This window comes from Pelobates fuscus, chromosome 10, assembly GCF_036172605.1.
Source record: "Pelobates fuscus isolate aPelFus1 chromosome 10, aPelFus1.pri, whole genome shotgun sequence".
Classification (NCBI taxonomy): Eukaryota; Metazoa; Chordata; class Amphibia; order Anura; family Pelobatidae; genus Pelobates; species Pelobates fuscus.
This window is the reverse complement of record NC_086326.1, coordinates 128,533,457-128,551,383: the sequence shown is the minus strand read 5'-3', so window position 1 is coordinate 128,551,383 and position 17,927 is coordinate 128,533,457. Positions and strand designations below refer to the sequence as shown.

At 44.2% G+C, this 17,927-nt stretch overlaps 1 protein-coding gene across 1 annotated transcript in view; it reads left to right on the top strand.

Moving 5' to 3' along the window:
• The first annotated feature begins 3,012 nt into the window (after positions 1–3,012).
• The window catches only part of OGDHL (oxoglutarate dehydrogenase L), a 178,971-nt gene continuing 164,056 nt past the window's right edge, over positions 3,013–17,927 (top strand). The window contains exon 1 of the mRNA XM_063435251.1: positions 3,013–3,052. The gene's annotated coding sequence lies outside the window, so the exon portion shown is untranslated. The remainder of the gene's footprint in view (positions 3,053–17,927) is intronic.

Genomic DNA, 17,927 nt, shown 5'->3' with positions numbered 1-17,927 from the left:
AGCACGCTAAAGAGACACCAGATATGATTGGCAACTGTCAAAGCACGCTGGCACAGGTCTGCAGAGCACACGCTGAAGTAGGCCTGACACCCAGACGCTTGCAGACAACTAACTGCTCTCCTATTACAGTGAAAAAAATTATTTATTTTAAATCTAAAGCTTAAGCTATTGTAAAAACAGATATGAGTGGTGGCACTGGGCAAGAGGGCACAGTATCCACTGTGAAACTCACACAGAAGCTGGCAGGCAGGCAACTGCTCTTCTATTACAGTGGAAACAAAGTTTTGGTTTTAAAAGCACGCTATAGAGACACCAGATATGAGTGGCAACTGTCAAAGTACGCTGGCAGGGTTGTGCAGGGCACACGCTGAAGGAAGGCCTGACAGAGCCGCTTGAAGGACACTGACTGGCTGCTATTAGCTTACACTGGAAACCTTTTTTCTTTGTAAAAGCACGCTAAAGAGACAGCAGATATGATTGGCAACTGTCAAAGCACGCTGGCAGGGTTGTGCAGGGCACACGCTGAAGTAGGCCTGACACCCAGATGCTTGCAGACAACTAACTGCTCTTCTATTACAGTGAAAAATAATTATTTATTTTAAATCTAAAGCTTAACTGATTGTTAAAACAGATATGAGTGGTGGCACTGGGCAAGTGGGCACAGTATATGCTGTGAGCCTGACACACAGGCTGGCAGGCAGGCACCTGCAATTACATTACACAGGAAAAAAAAAAAAAAAGCAGCCTGATGTTCTAGCCCTAAAAAGGGCTTTTTGGGGTGCTGTCCTTACAGCAGAGATCAGATGAGTCCTTCAGGATTGTAGTGGACACTGAATACCCTAGCCTAGCTATCAATTTCCCTATGTAATCAGCAGCAGCTAAACTTTCCCTCCTCTCACTAAGCATGCATCTTCCGAATGAATCGAAAATGGATGCTGGGAGGGAGGTTGGAGGGTGTGGAAGGGAGGGAGTGCTGCTGATTGGCTGTAATGTGTCTGCTGACCGAGAGGCACAGGGTCAAAGTTTGCCCAATGATGACGAATAGGGGGCGGATCGAACTGCGCATGTGTCCGCCCGCCGCGGCGAACGCGAACAAGCTAATTTCGCCGGGAACTGTCCACTACATACAAACACAGATTCACACAATGCATCCCTTACACACAATGAGAAACACACAATACATCCCTTATACACAAACACACACTGCTTTCTATCCCTTACACAAAAACACACTGCTTCCACTATACACAAACACACTGAATCACCTACACAAATTGGTATCCCTATCCACTACATTCCATAAGCACACACATTAGATCCTCTACCATAACACATCCCCTACACACTCCACTCCCTGTGAGCAAACATATAGGTGGACGTATGGGTGGGCCTTTTGGGCATACTCACTGTCATGTCCTGGGGCCCAGACCTTGAGCTGTGTAAGGCGCCCCAAAAAATAGAGCTGCTTCCCGTTCTCCCAGAACATTGAATTTTGTGACCACAGTTACAAAGAGCCTCCAGAGATCCTGTTCTACACCAGACCAGTGGAGCCAGACTGCAGCCAGAGCCCATCCCTATCCTCATCTAGTTGTAAGTAGGCAATCTAGTATATTATTAGTGACACTAATCTCTAGTTTACCTCACATTAAAGGGACACTATAGTCCCCAGATCCACTGCAGCTTAATGAAGTGGTTCTGGTGTCTATAGTTTGTCCCTGCAGGCTTTTTAATTGTAAACACACACTGTGTGCAGCACTGGCGTTAGTTCATATGACAGATCATATGGGTGGGGCATTGTGATGTCACGGGGGGGTTGGGGGGGTGCGGCAAATCTTTTTTTTTTTTTCTTTTGCCTAGGGTGGCAAAAATCCTTGCACCGGCCCTGAGGGTAACATTATGTGTGTGTGAGCGGGGTGATCCTGTGTTTGAGCGGGGTGATTTTGTATGGGAGGGGGATGATACTGTGTCTGTGTGGGGGGTGATTCTGTATAGGAGGAGGGTGATACTGTGTGGGACAGTGGGGTGATGGTGTGAGGGGAGGGACGTAATGGTGTGAGGGAGAGGGTAATACTGTGAGGAAGGTGGGTGATGGTGTGAGAAAGGGAGGTGATGGTGTGAGGGATGGGGGTAATGGTGTGAGGGATGGGGGTGATGGTTTGAGGAAGGTGGGCTGATGGTGAGAGGGAGGTGGAGTGATGGTGTGAGAGAGAGGGGTGATGGTGAGTGGGACTCCCTGGTGGTCCGGTGGTGATATCCGGTCTGCAGCTCTGCAGTGTTGTGCAGAGCTGCAGACCATGTATCTCGCGAGCCCCAGTCAGAGCGTTGCCGTGGTAACCTGCAGCAATGCTCTGATTGCCCAGATCTCGTGAGACACATGGTCCGCAGTTCTGCACATTGTGGAGCTGCAGATCATTGGCCACGGGCGCTCTCCTCCTGGTCAGACAGCATGGAGGGGCCTTGCACCCGGCGGCATTCTGAGCAAGCCACCAGGCAACCTCCTGGTGTCGGGTCCTCATTCACTGACCGAGGACCTGACACAGTCTGCCCCAAGGCAAAGGTGGCCACAAGGCATTAGGCAACCGCCTAAACCACCTAATTAGAGAGCCACCTCTGCACGCAACCTCATCTCAACAAACCTCGCATTTACGCATTCAAATGTATACCCCAAACTTTTACATATATGCATGTGCAATATATAGAGGCGAGTGCATTGGGGAAACTGGCTTTCGGGCAGTGAGGAGGTTAAATTTGGCCGTGCATAGGCTGCGTTAAATGTATTTGAAAATATTTCATAATTTATATTATTTTATTGTACGAAAAATATGTAAATTAGTTAACTCTCAGCATGGTTCATGTATTGCATTCCTCCACTAGATGCCTGAGCGTGTCACCATGCACCTGAGGCACCATGGGACGGTGACAGGTTCACTTTAATCAACATAATGTATGACTTCATTAGGTTATTCATTAAGTGTTGACGTTCAGCATCTTAACCTCTTTTCTTCTGTAGAAGCTCCGATTCCTGCTTAACATGCATCAAAACAGTTAAGTAGTAAGTGTTTTTTTGTGGGTTTTTTTTCTCATAAATATAAGAAATCTGCCTGGGAATTGTACCAATAGTATTCGCTGTGATAGTTATTGATTGGGCATAAGTGAAATGTCATTTAAATAAATTAGTGTAATCATACAACCCACATGCTATTTTCAGAGGGCAAAAAAAAAACCCAAACAAATTCCATTACAAGAAACAGAGTTTTGTTTATCGGGTAACTGGTTATGCACTAAGGTAATTATTCTGTTAGAGTTATGTGCCATTTCTCCTGCACTCGCCCGAGGGCACTTCAAAAAAAGAATAGAATTAATTCTATGCCAGAAACACGAGGTTCATAACTTCATCTCTGTCATAAAACAGGAGTCACACAAACAAAATGACATTTTCTTTCATAATTGCTTGACCTGCACCACTCCGAGGGTAATCAGCTTGCTCGCAAACTTTTGTTCCACTTTTAAAGAAGTTATAATAAAGGGAAATTATAACTCGTAATGCCATAAACCATTAGAAAAAAAATATATATTTATAATAATAATAATAATAATAAAAAAAAATATACATAAACTGGTTGACTTAAACCAATTGCATTGTTAATTATAATGAGCATTAATTTGATATTTTTTAGGTACATTGAACAATAAATAAATGGTTTCACTTCGGTTTTCTAAAAGAATCTGAGCTTAGACAAGAAAAATGCATTGCTATTTTCTTCGGTCCCTCTGTAAAATAGGTAAAAAATAAAACGTAACTTAAAGGGACATTCTAGGCACTTTAACCATTTCATCTTATTGAATCAGATATAGTTCCTGGAGTCCCCCGGCACTGTTAAAACATTTCAAGAAGTTTCTGTCATGATCACCAGGGGAACCTAAGCCTGCAGACGGGACACTACACATAGAATTGGAATACCGGTCCTTAGAATGGCCGGGCTATGCAAAAAGGGATAGTCAAAGTACAAGCCAAGGTCAAAGGGAAACAGAGACAGAGTAAATGTAAAACAAGCCAAAGTTCAGTAACCAAATAAGCAGACAGAGTATAATGTGCTATTGGGCTAAACACAGACCACAACAGGGCACTGAGGCAAGGGGGGGAGGAGGTCAGCTTATATACACACAGGGTGTGTCTGATTGGCTAATCTCCAATTAGTGTCAACCACAACACGTGGGAGGAGTTTCTTCCTTCCCTTGTGGTCTCTGAGGTCATCACTTTGTGCCGAGTCACATGACTGGGTCCGGCACATGTATAAGGAAGCTGCTCTGGAGCGTGCTGCACCAGACACACTGCCAGTCTGGAACGTGGTGGTGGGGACAGCTGCACGCCCCAGACAGGGACCAGATGGCGCTGCTCGCGGTGACTGGGTAAGCAAGGTCGCCGCGAGCAGTGCAGGGGCAGGGGACCTGACAGTTTCACACTGAATGAGGGTCCCTGGCCACCCCCAGACCTCACTGGAGATATGGCTAAGGCAGCGATTACACACTTCCTAGTAAAACCAATTAGTATACGCAATTGCAGCTGAGAGGCTGAAAGCGATCAGTTGATACTCAGCCAATCTCATCTTCCTCATTAGCCAAATTAGCACAGATCGGATGGGCTATGAGGACCCTCATTTAGCATTAAAACATTAAAAGCGGTTTGACATTGCATGTAAGAACGGTGCCTCAGGACTCCAGTCACAATAACCACTTCAATGAGGTGAAGCAGTTACAATGCCTACAGTTTTCATTTAAAACATATTACACACACAGGACGAGCAATATTATACTTGGTGTTGACTTGGTATTGGGTTTCCTATCAGTGACTCTGCTATGACAATTTTAAAGGGAATGAAAAATGAACCTATGAAATTACAACCAATTATTTCTAACAATATGCCATCTGATTAAAGTATTTGGCAGGGATAGTTTAACTGCCTGCTTTAGCAACATTTAGGAACTTTGAAGCTTGTTTGCATGGATAAAGCAGCAACAACCACTTGTGGGAGGTCAAATGAATACCATGTACAATCACCTTATTATATGGTAAAAAAAAAAAAAGTATAAATAGAAGTCATGAAAGCGCACTGTATGCTGTGGTAGTGCCCCTTAAGAAAGAGGGAGACTACCCAGCAAGCTGGTAAAATGACAGATGATTATTGGTATGAGCCTAATCTATCTTTAGATACGACCTATATTTTTAAGAGACCACACGGCCTAGGGGTTGATTGTCGTTTACTTCCCTGGTAATAGCACTCTGAACAAAGTATTCATTTTGCATACCAGGGACAGACTTTCCATTCATTTATAGGTTACAGAAGTATGTATGGACACACAGTGGCAAGTGTATCTCTCCCTATAAGCAGTCAATAAAGTTTCATTGTAACACTGTTGATGAAGAGATACTTTCTCTTACACTGTATCCATTACTTCCAGCACCATCTATTGCTGCTTTCTCCTATATATATTTTTATTCCCCTAGCTTACCCCTATCCACTGGACTCCTAATCTAAAGATAGATTAGGCTCATACCAATAATCATCTGTCATTTTACCAGCTTGCTGGGTAGTCTCCCTCTTTCTTAAGGGGCACTACCACAGCATACAGTGCGCTTTCATTATATCTACAATTAAGGGTTCATGCCCATTAGGTGGAGCTGGTACCACCCACTCTGACCCATTTCCCTAACCACAGATTGAACCTTGTCGATCTAGGGCTAAGGGGAATTTTTTCGTTTTCTATATTTGGTTATAAATAGAAGTCTACATATTTTATCTTTTTTGATTGGAGTAAATGTGGCACTGTTACCTGACAATGTAATTTATTATACACGTTTAAAAATAATGCAAACAGATTCATTTTGTTCTTTATTTATATTTATCTCACCAGGCTTCAGTACATTTAGCTGCCAGTGTTTCAGGGTGGAGGCAGCCATCTTAGAAATGTATTATACACTGCTCAAAAAAAAAGGGAACACAAAAATAACACATCCTAGATCTGAATTAATTAAATATTCTTCTGAAATACTTTGTTCTTTACATAGTTGAATGTGCTGACAACAAAATCACACAAAAATAAAAAAAAAGTTGAAAAACACACTACAGGCTGATCCAACTTTGATGTAATGTCCTTAAAACAAGTCAAAATGAGGCTCAGTAGTGTGTGTGGCCTCCACATGCCTGTATAATCTTTTACAATGCCTGTGCATGCTCCTGATGAGGTGGCGGATGGTCTCCTGAGGGATCTCCTCCCAGACCTGGACTAAAGCATCTGCCAACTCCTGGACAGTCTGTGGTGCAACGTGACATTGGTGGATGGAGCAAGACATGATGTCCCAGATGTGCTCAATTGGATTCAGGTCTGGGGAACGGGCGGGCCAGTCCATAGCATCAATGCCTTCGTCTTGCAGGAACTGCTGACACACTCCAGCCACATGAGGTCTAGCATTGTCTTGCATTAGGAGGAACCCAGGGCCAACAGCACCAGCATATGGTCTCAAAAGGGGTCTGAGGATCTCATCTCGGTACCTAATGGCAGTCAGGCTACATCTGGCGAGCACATGCAGGGCTGTGCGGCCCCCCAAAGAAATGCCACCCCACACCATTACTGACCCACTGCCAAACCGGTCATGCTGGAGGATGTTGCAGGCAGCAGAACGTTCTCCACGGCGTCTCTAGACTCTGTCACGTCTGTCACACATGCTCAGTGTGAACCTGCTTTCATCTGTGGAGAGCACAGGGCGCCAGTGTTGAATTTGCCAATCTTGGTGTTCTCTGGAAAATGTCAAACGTCCTGCATGGTGTTGGGCTGTAAGCACAACCCTCACCTGTGGACGTCGGGCCCTCATACCACCCTCATGGAGTCTGTTTCTGACCGTTTGAGCAGACACATGCACATTTGTGGCCTGCTGGAGATCATTTTGCAGGGCTCTGGCAGTGCTCCTCCAGTTCCTCCATGCACAAAGGCAGAGGTAGCGGTCCTGCTGCTGGGTTGTTGCCCTCCTACGGCCTCCTCCACGTCTCCTGATGTACTGGCCTGTCTACTGGTAGCGCCTCCATAACACTACGATGACAGACACAGCAAAGCTTCTTGCCACAGCTCGCATTGATGTGCCATCCTGGATGAGCTGCACTACCTGAGCCACTTGCTAATTGCCTATAATTTCCACCTGTTGTCTATCCCATTTGCACAACAGCCTGTGAAATTGATTGTCACTCTGTGTTGCTTCCTAAGTGGACAGTTTGATTTCACATAAGTGTGATTGACTTGGAGTTACATTGTGTTGTTTAAGTGTTGCCTATATTTTTTTGAGCAGTTTAGTTAACAAACCCTCTGTGACAGTTACTGACTGTTAAGAAAGGGCATGTAAAGTCAGCAGAGATTCACAGGCCAATCTACATCTTTATTCCACTGAACAGGAGAATCTGCTGTTGCCCTGTGACCAGAAAGCACAATATTATCTGCAGTTTTAATTAAACTGGAAGAACAGAAATAAAGGAACACTATAGGGTCAGGAATACAAACATGTATTCCTGACCCTATAGTGTTAAAACCAACATTTAGATTGTTTGCCCCTCCTCCCTCCCCCCCCCCCCCACTTAGCTCCCCTAGAAAGGCTTAAAACTTTTTTTCAGTGCTGCACTGGTCCGCCTGCTCTGACCCCGCCCCCGAGGAAAGTTCATCGTCTCCGTGCAGAGGGTTGAGACACTGAATGGCAGTGCTGCACCAGGAAGCAGTGTTTGCATTAAAAAATGCCTGCAGGGTCTGACAATACTCACCAGAACAACTACATTGAGCTGTAGTTGTTCTGGTGACTATAGTGTCCCTTTAGCCCCTTGAGGAACAAAGCTCTTTGAGATGCAAAGCATTTGAAATCAAGGCCTCTTCATCACTTTTGATATGCATTTATTCTACCAATATTTCTGCCTGTTTAGGTGCACCCATATATACAAGCCCAGCACCCATCATTGTCAGCAGTGTTGCATGCTGAGAGACCTGTCCAGAATCCTTTCAGACCATGAGGGTCTCCCTCTCTCTGGGGACAGACACAGAATTACAATGGATGATCACGATTGCTCAGCTGCCTTGATTAATAGTATCTTCTTTCTAGGTCTATAAGGGCACTTAGGTTTGTATTTTAGCCAGAGTAAATACTGCTGAACTGCTGAAATCCTGACCTTAGTCTCCAAGTTTAGGCCCAGATTTAAATAATACAAACTACTTGCACACTGGCAGTGCAACCAGCCATTCGGCAGGTGGGGTCATATCAGCTGAATATTTAAAACTACCAACTGGGAAAATAGATATGGGTACTCTGAAATAACTAGGGGACATCAGTCCCATTAGTGCCCCCACCAGCATGCATTGGTTGGAGAACAGTAAAATAAATCATTTGGGGGGAAGATCACTTACCATAATAACATGGTCAGTAGGTGGGGGCTATTCTAAGTGGTGGAACTCTAGTTCCCCCCCCCAATCCCCACCCATTGGACCTAGTGTTTTCCCCAAGCCACCACCTATGGGTAATAATATTAAGGGGACATATTTTCCTCCCTCTTTTTCCGGCCCATTTGGCCGGTGGAGACCCTAATCATAAAATTCAGAGAGAGAAGACCTAGTGTCCCATAAAGCCCCCCTAGGCAGTAGGTGGAGAGTATAAATAATTACACAATGTGGGCCTGCTATTGTTTAACAACTCCAAATAGTGGCAAGTATACCAAATTCCCTACTGATTGGCTTGGTAGCTCAATCTCCTAAATACCCCTTATAAAATTAAAAAACTCTACCTACCGTCCCTCACTCTAATAACAGTGAGGGGACAATTAAACTTTTACCTGTGAATTGATAAAATTATACTTACCATCAAAAGTCTTAATTATTCTAACTCTTCCTTTCTTCAGCCCATCCAAGTACTGGTCAGCAACCACATAATTAATCCTCGCACTGCCAAGGGTTTTTAACTGTTTGCCTGCTACCTGCTAGAGCTGCCAGCAGACAAATAGTACTAAAAATGATCATTCACTTGCAAATAAGCAGGTGAACGATAATTTGTGAATGTGCATCCTGCCAGATGCAGGGCCGTCTTTAACGCGGGGCAAACGGGGCAGCTGCCCCGGGCCCTGTCCCTGCTGGGGGGCCCAAGACAGCTGCTCCGTTTGCCCTCTGCCCGCAAACTATGGGGGCCCACCGGGTGGCCCATGCACTTAGGGCCACCCGGTGGGCCTGTGTCAGCAGGGGCCCGGTCGGGCGCTGTGGCGCTTTAACAGCGCGACCGGCCCCTTGCTTTTTGGCAGCCGGCTGGGAGGAAGTGACAGCCGCACGTCACTTCCTCCCACAGAAAAAGGAGCCGCGCGGAGGAAGGAGGATCAGCTGTTCCGGAGGGGGCCAGGCCGGGAGAGAGCGAGATCTCAACTCCCAGCCACCCCAGCCAGCCCACTGGACCCCAGGGAAGCCACCCTCCAGGAAAAGGTAAGAAACTGGAGGGTGGTTAGCAAATTTTGCATGAGTGTCTGAGTGTGTCAGTACATATGTATGTGTGTATGTCTGTTAGTGTGCCAGTATGTCTGTGTGTGTGTGAGTCTGTCAGTGTCTGTGTGTATGTGTGTTTCAGTATATCTGTCTGTCTGTGTGTATGTGTGCCAGAATGTCTGTCAGTGTGTCAGTATGTCTGTGTGTGTTTGTAATGCGTTCATGTTCTCTTGCTTATGACAGGTGCCAATCACAGTATTGCCAAATATATAACAAATATTACAGAGGCATCAGACTCAATTGCATGTTTATGGTTGCTGATGAATTATTAACATAGTCAACAAAATCACAATCGCACACGTCCAAGTGTTTGTTTGTTTTTTTAACACTTTTTGCATTTGTAGTTTCACAAAAATTAAAGAAAGATCTTACAGATCCTATATTTTGCGTTACGCAAACAAGCTTAATCTCAATAATTTTGGAAAAGATTTATTGACATATTTCTCTCTAAAATTCAACTGTCAAAAATCAGTTGATAACTCACTGATACTCTTTTCAACAAATTAACTTATATCTGAAAATGAACTAATTTAAAAGTTTTGCAGTACGTGATGATAGATTATCTGATTCGTTGCTGATAACCATTAACCTGTGATGTTATCAAAAAGCCACCAAAGAACTCATTTGGACAATGATAAACATTAAACACAGTTATAAGTTTTGATGATTTTTAATTCTGATGCGTAACTTTGTCAGAATTAATGGTAGAACGCATTATGTTTAGATTTTGAAATAGGCAATATTTTCAGAATTGATTATCCACCCCAAAAAACTGTCAGTGTCTGTGTGATTCAGTATGTATGTGTGTATGTGTGTTTCAGTATGGCTGTCTGTGTCAGTACGTCTGTCAGAATGTGTCTCTGTATCTGTATATCTGTATGTGTCAGTGTTTGTATCTGTATATCTGCATGTGTCAGGTTGTGTATCTGTGTGTCTGTATGTGTGTCAGTGTATCTATATGTAGTCAGTGTGTGTACCTTTGTATCTGCATGTATGTCTTTGTATCTGTTTGTGTGTGTGTGTCTGTGTTTATCTGTATGTTCTTGTGTGTATCTATATGCGGTCAGTGTGTATCTGCATGTGTGTCAGGTAGTGTATTTGTGTGTATTTGTGTGTCTGTATGTGTGTCAGTGTGTGTGTCAGTGTATCTATATGTAGTCAGTGTGTGTACCTTTGTATCTGCATGTGTGTCAGTGTTTGTGTGTGTGTGTGTCTGTGTGTATCTGTATGTTCTTGTGTGTATCTATATGCGGTCAGTGTGTATCTGCATGTGTGTCAAGTAGTGTATTTGTGTGTATCTATATGTAGTCAGGGGGCCCAAGTAAATTCTTGCCCAGGGTCCAATCAAATTTAAAGACGGCCCTGGCCAGATGTATTTGGTTCAGAATTTTAGTAAAACCAGTGCCTTGTGAGTACAAATTAAAGGTTAAGGTGCAAAAGCACCAATTTGACTCTGGACACCGAATGCATGTGGGCAACAGCTTGGGCCGAACGAAATCCAACTGTATTTGGCTTTAGTAAATGTGAGTCTTTCCATTGCAGTTGAAAATCGGTCTTATTTCACCATATTTTGATATTTACGGCAACATTTTGTCTCTGGTGAATAATCCTGTTAGCCCTTTTTTATGTCAATGTATATAAGCTACGGAATCTGTTGGCGCTATATAAATGGCAATAATAATAATAATAATACCTGTACATAAAAGCAGAGAAGTGCAATTGTACCTCATTTTTTATCATTTAAAATGTATGTGAATGTACAGTTTATATTATATTTTCTCTGGGTGCAATACCCAAATATAATGTACAGGACATAACCTCCCACTCTGCCCTTTCTTTCTTTTTCCAATTATTTAGGACCAATCTTGTTTTGCTCTGCTGCTATGGGAGAGTACTCCCATATTTCATTTTAGAAACAAAGTAGGTTATTTTTCTGGTACAAGTGAGTACATAAAACTTCAGTTACTTCTAGTTTCCAGGCAGTAAAGGCACACTCCGAATCTATACACCACTTCAGTTTGCTGAAATGGTTTAATGGGTAGCAGAGTGTAAACTGCCTTAATGGATGCACTTATAAGAAATATTATAAAAATGTCTCCCCAAATGCTAGTACAGGGATAGGCAACCGTCGGCACTCCAGATGTTGTGGACATCCCCCATAATGCTCTTACACCCATAATGCTGACAAAGCATCATGGGAGTCGTAGTCCAAACCATCTGGAGTGCCAAAGGTTGCCTTTGCCTGTGCTAATATATAATTTCACTAACTCGTCTAAACACAATAAAAATAGTAACCATTAACTCCCGGACATGTTTTTGGCCAATATCTTCATTGCCTCCTTCTTTGTTAGGGTTAATCAGTAAAGTGAGAATTCATAGCGATTTATAAAAAAATATCAAATTTAAGGTAAAAGTAGCTAAACTGGAATCATAACAGACCTAGAGATTTTTTTTGTAGGTTTAGCTATTTTGTTCTCAAATTTAAAATCTACGTTGAATACTCACTTTTTGACTCTGTACCAGGAATTAAAAATGAAATTAAAGTAAATTTCAAATATAAGGCTAAAATAATCTAACTGGAAAAAATCTACAACTTACCTGTGCTTCAAATTAGGCTATGTTGGCCTTAAATGTGAAATTCTGTTCAAATTCACTTCAAATTCATGTCAATTCTCCCTTTATTATTATTATTTTTATTATTATGATATTTATATAGCGCCATCAAATTCCGCAGCGCTTTACAATGGGTGGACGAACAGATGATCGTGTGTGTATATGCCAGTAGGTGTCTAAGCATTGGAACACACGAGACTTGTGCACAAATCTTGTTCAGCTCCAATTAATTAATCAAATGCCTGTTAAACACTGGGTGAACAGAATAGGTTATTTTTCTGGTACGAGTGAGTAGAGCAATTAACAGGCACTTGAGTGGCTCAGCAGAGCTGAACAGGTTTTGTGCACAATTCTAAAACTCACCCTAGAATTCCTTCATTTGCAGAGGCTGTGCAATATATTGAGCTGTTAAAATGGACCGGGTTTCTGTGATCGCCCCTCAACGCGACTAAACAATGTCAAAACAGTACCTCGAGGGATATCAGCTATACATCACTGACGATGCCTAACAGGGCTGAAACGATCATATGGGGTTGCTGTATCTCTTATGCAGAGAGAGACAACCTGCATTCCGGATCTGGACAGCTTTTTTGGGTGGGATTAGTCTTATATGCAAATGGACCTGGTTCCTTTTATAATGGCACAAGATGAGCTAAAACCAGTTTGAGATCTGGACAGGGACCCACCAAAGGGCAGACTATTTGAGCTGTTGTCCGTGCTCAGTACTCTCTTGCACATTGTTTTTTTCCTTTCCATAAGTTAAAAGGGTAATCCAGGCGTGGACTCCTTGCTCATGGTGTCTAGAGGGATATCGGCTATACCTCACTGACGATGCCCAACAAGGCTGAAACAATTGTCTGGGGTTGCTGTATCTTTTGTGCAGAGAGAGACGGCCCGCATTTTGGATCTGGACCGCCATTTTAGATGGGATCAGTCTGATATGCAAATGGCCAAATTGTTCTTTTTATAATGGCACAAGATGAGCTAAAACCAGCTTGAGATTTGAGCGGGAACCCACCGAAGGGCAGGCTATTTGATCTTTTGTCCGTTCTCGGTACTCTCTTGCACCTTGTTTTTTGCACTAAGCAATGTCAAAATGTCAACTGTCCTCAGTGCTTATAGACAGTCCTAAACTATATAATGAAATAGGCTGTCTTAAATATAATTTCTATACTTTTGTATTTTAAATGACTGCAAGTATCAATGTATATCCACTGTTTAGTGCAAAGTATTCCATGTGCTGTAAAGACAAAGGCTCTGCTAGTTCATGTCTAGTCATAATTAGTAGGCTATAACTGGTTACAGTCTGTCCCATAAGTGCCTCGCTAGTGAATTGGCTTACTGAGCAGGGACCCATGCCTTCTCTCGTATATTAAAATAAGCTTGGTAAGATAAAATGTAAGTGCGTAGGAAGTGGAAGGTGGTGATTTATTGAGCATGTCACCATAAATGATTCTTAAATCCAATCAATGTAATGCTTTAATGGATTTGATGCTGATGCACAGTCAGTTCTGTGAAATATTTGATTGATATGCAGATTCCCATTTCATTAGCGCACAATATTTAATTAACTATATAATTCCAGAGATTGCATTGTGACGTTACAGTTGCAGGGAAAAAATAATCAGACATTAAAGTTTATAAAAAAGTTGCTAATGAATTATTTGCAGGGAAACAAAAGGGCACTAATTGAATGATAATTCTGCAGAAAAAAAATTAAACTAGTTTAAAAGAGAGTTTAAGATCCTTATTGTTCTCGCTGTGAGACACAAAGTCCACTGCTATAGCCGAAGTCTATTTACCCAAATCTTGTCCTACGTACAATCATGTTAATGTCATGTAACAATCATGTTTCTATTGGTCCTTTATTCATTTGCAAAATATAATCATATCAGTCTGTACATTTAAAAATCAGGATTTAAATTGAGTCTTACTGACTAGTGATTAAATAAAAAAATCTGAGTTAAATCAAATCCTGTATTTCCCATACTGTGTTGTTCGTTTATCTTCATCACTACATTCCTCTATTTCCAAACTAAGGTTGTGCTTTTCCTCGTGCACTTTTCAACAAGTTGAGAACCATCCAGATGTAATTTACAGCTGCTACATGTTCCACCTCTCCCATCCACGGTTGTATTATCCCATCCAAACGCTGTACATCTCCCTGTAAGTTAATGATGTAACTCTGTGTGCTGCCCTTCCTGTCTATCAGCAATAAACCCTTTGTTAATATTAAGGAAGCCATTTCTCATAATTATCTGCTGTGACGAGACCAATCTCGCCACATTGCATTGGAGGAGCCTGGTTGCCCACCTGTTGCCTTTGGACTATGGACCAGACTTTAAAAGACTTTATTTCCGGGGCGGAGCCAAGCAGCCAAGCAGCCCAGACGTGCTCAGCACGAGCTCCCACGTCTGGGGATACTAAACGGGGTAATATGCCCAGCCATAACCACTCACAAGCCGCTAACCGCAATACCCGCAACCGGGAGAGGCTGCTGCAGTGAACGGTTCCTCTCTCGAGCCCCTGCACAACCGTCCGGACATACTGAGGCTTGCGGCCTACTCGAGTTTCAGCCACGGAGAGACGGCCGCTCTCCAGGCACAGAAGCGGAGTCTGGGACATCGGCAAAACACCTTCCCCCCCCCCCCCCAGGACCGGCGGGGGTCATCCCGGTCCACACACAATACCCTCACTGACCCTACTGACAACGGGCTGCTGAAACCACAGAAGCGACCATATCACTCAAAATGGCGGACGCACGATACCCACGCGGTGAGCAAGACGGGTGTGCTGCGGTAGACCTCATGCTGCAACACCTAGACGAGTTCTTTGCCAAGCTATGGCAGAAGTTTGAGGTATGTGCGAATGCAGTTGAAGGGGGTCAGAGGGGCAATCAGAGGCACACACAAGAGGGATTGCGGGAGGCCCTGCCGGGCGCACTCGCCCACCAAGCACCTAAGCCACACAAGCCCAGCCAATCCAGGCAACATGCCAGTGGGACCTGCCGCCCAAAGCAGCCCCCACAGAGGCGGAAGCGCAGACTCCAAAAACGAACCCACGCTTCAGCACAACCCCTTGGGGGCAGCTGGGCATGCGGACACCTGAGAAGCAGTCAGAGGACCCCCGCTAGGGCCCTGCAGGCACCAGAAACATACCTGAGGAGGAAAACCCCAGGCCACATGGCTGCTGAGCAACATGCCCTTCGGGAGAAGCGGAGGGAAGATACAATACACAGAACACCGCACACAGCACCCCGACTGAGACGACAGGACAACAATGTGACAGCAACGAACCCAAGCAGCTCCCGGTACCCACATACCATGCCGGACTGTCTCCTGCCCTCTGTGGGCATTGGTTAGGGTGGGAATTGTGAATGGACTCACTGGGACTCTCTGTCCTTTCTCTTGCCTCCTTCTGTCATCCCTTAGAAACGGACAGCAAAGTCATCTGTATATCTCCTATCAGAGCTTATTTTAAATGTGTTCATTTTAATATATGCTTTCACTTTGTCTTTGCCTACTCGAAGCATAGTTTTTTTTTTATATGCTATCTAAATTTTCTGGGCCCTGCATGCATGTATAACCGGCCCAAAGGCTGCCTTACGCTGAAAGGAGGGTTAACCTCATCAACGAGAGACTGGAGAAACTTGAAAATCAAGTGGCCATAATCACCCCAGCAGCTATCCCCTCCACGCTACCACAGACTTTGCTTAACCCGGGTAACAACACAATTTCCAACCCAGCACCTACACCCACACACACACATCATCACTCCAGCCCACTTAGTACCCTAGGCTATTAAGAAAGACATTTTAGAAGGGAAAGATGTCAACCTGGTATCACTCCTCATAGCGTTCCAAGACTTGGTAGAAAACAAGGCTTACTGCTATGGGGAGGTATCTGTTGTACTCAAGGCTAGGGACCCCAGGCTTAACAAGAAGCTGGCCATCCCTGATTTTGTGATAGCTTTTTGGTTATACAGGGACGTCATCTGTTCTGTCTTCCCTCAACGAAGAGAAGAGCTGGACCTTTACCTCCACAAATTGGTCGACCTAGGCAACAAGTACAGAGGCTACTCTTTCTATGATTATCATAGGTCATTCTCGGCGAAGGCGGTGGAAGCGCTGATCCAGTTTAACATACGATCAGACTGGAGCCAACTAGATACGGAACTGTTCTGCCACCACTTCGCCGGCCTCAAGCCTCCGTCTTGTGCCATTTGCCCATCAACCGCACATTCCACCAATCTGTACCCCTCTGAATGGAGCCAACCCTCCACTAGCCACACAGACCCCACTCCCAAATCAGACAGGGTGATCAAGGACAAACTGGGCAGACCCATCGTCTTCCTCGGTAAAGCACAGATATGCAATAACTTCAATGCGGGAGGCTGTAGCTTCAGCGCTTGTCGTTTGTTGCATGTCTGTTCCCTTTGCTTTAGGGCACACGCAAAGACCATGTGCCCTAATTGGCTTTTCCCTAGACAATGACTCACTGAAATTAATGTTAGCAACCTCACCTAATACCTCTTCATCCACCCCTCCCCTCACTTGGTCGAGTTCCTTATCACAGGGTTCATGGTAGGATTCCACACTGGGCTAGTGGCAACCCCGGGGGGCAAACTAGAATGCAGGAACCTGCAATCAGCCATGCTAGACCCTGTCACCACCGACATGCTGCTCACAGCAGAGATTAACCACGGGTTCATGATAGGCCCATTTACACCCCCCCCATACGCTAATTTCAGAACTAACCCAATTGGCATTGCAACTGGGAAATTTAACAATAAAAAACGTATGATCATTGACCTATCAGTGCCTCATTCGTCTGTGGTTCCTAGCATTAATTCGTTAATACCATCCAGTAAATTTTCACTACAGTATGCCACAGTGGATAACGGAATGGGGGCAATCTTGAAACAGGTAAAGGTGCCTGGTTAGGTAAAACCGATATCACTAACACTTTCAAGTTGCTACCCATACATCCATCCCTGTGGTATTTACACAGAGTTAAATGGAAGGGCCAGTACTACTTCGCCACGCGTTTGACGTTTGGGGCCAAAAGCAGTCCCAAACTGTTCGACACGTTCGCCGAAACACTGTGCTGGCTACTACCAAATGTGCGTGGCTGCCCAGTAGCAATACACTACCTGGATGACTTCCTCACGGTAGAGGAACCTAACTATACTCCCCACAGCATTGATAAAACTGCTGCACTTTTCTCCACACTAGGAGTCCCTCTATCAAGGGAAAAGACGATAGGTCCCTCTACAGCCCCACCCTTCTTAGGGATCCATCTCGATTCCACATCTATGGTGGTGAGTCTACCAGACGAGAAGGTTAACTGCATCACTAACGAAATCACATGGTTCATGAGAAAAAACAAATGCTCCCGCAAAGAGCTACAGTCTCTCCTGGGCTCACTAAACTTTGCGATCCGCATTATACCACAGGGTCAGGCATTAATTTCACGCTTGCTACACCTCCTAACGGAGACCCCCCACGACAATACTCACATTCACATTGATGATAATGCCAAATCAGACGTACTAACGTGGGGCAGATTTCTTTCCTCCTAGAATGGGAGGTCAATGTTCATACCCCCACTCGATGTAGATTCCCCGGTCATATGGACCGACGCAGCAGCCCACACAGGGTTTGCGGTCATATACAACAACCAGTGGTTCCATGACTCATGGCCATCAGAAACCTCAACATTACAGGCATTTAATACCACATCCTCGCTTTTCGATATGTACCC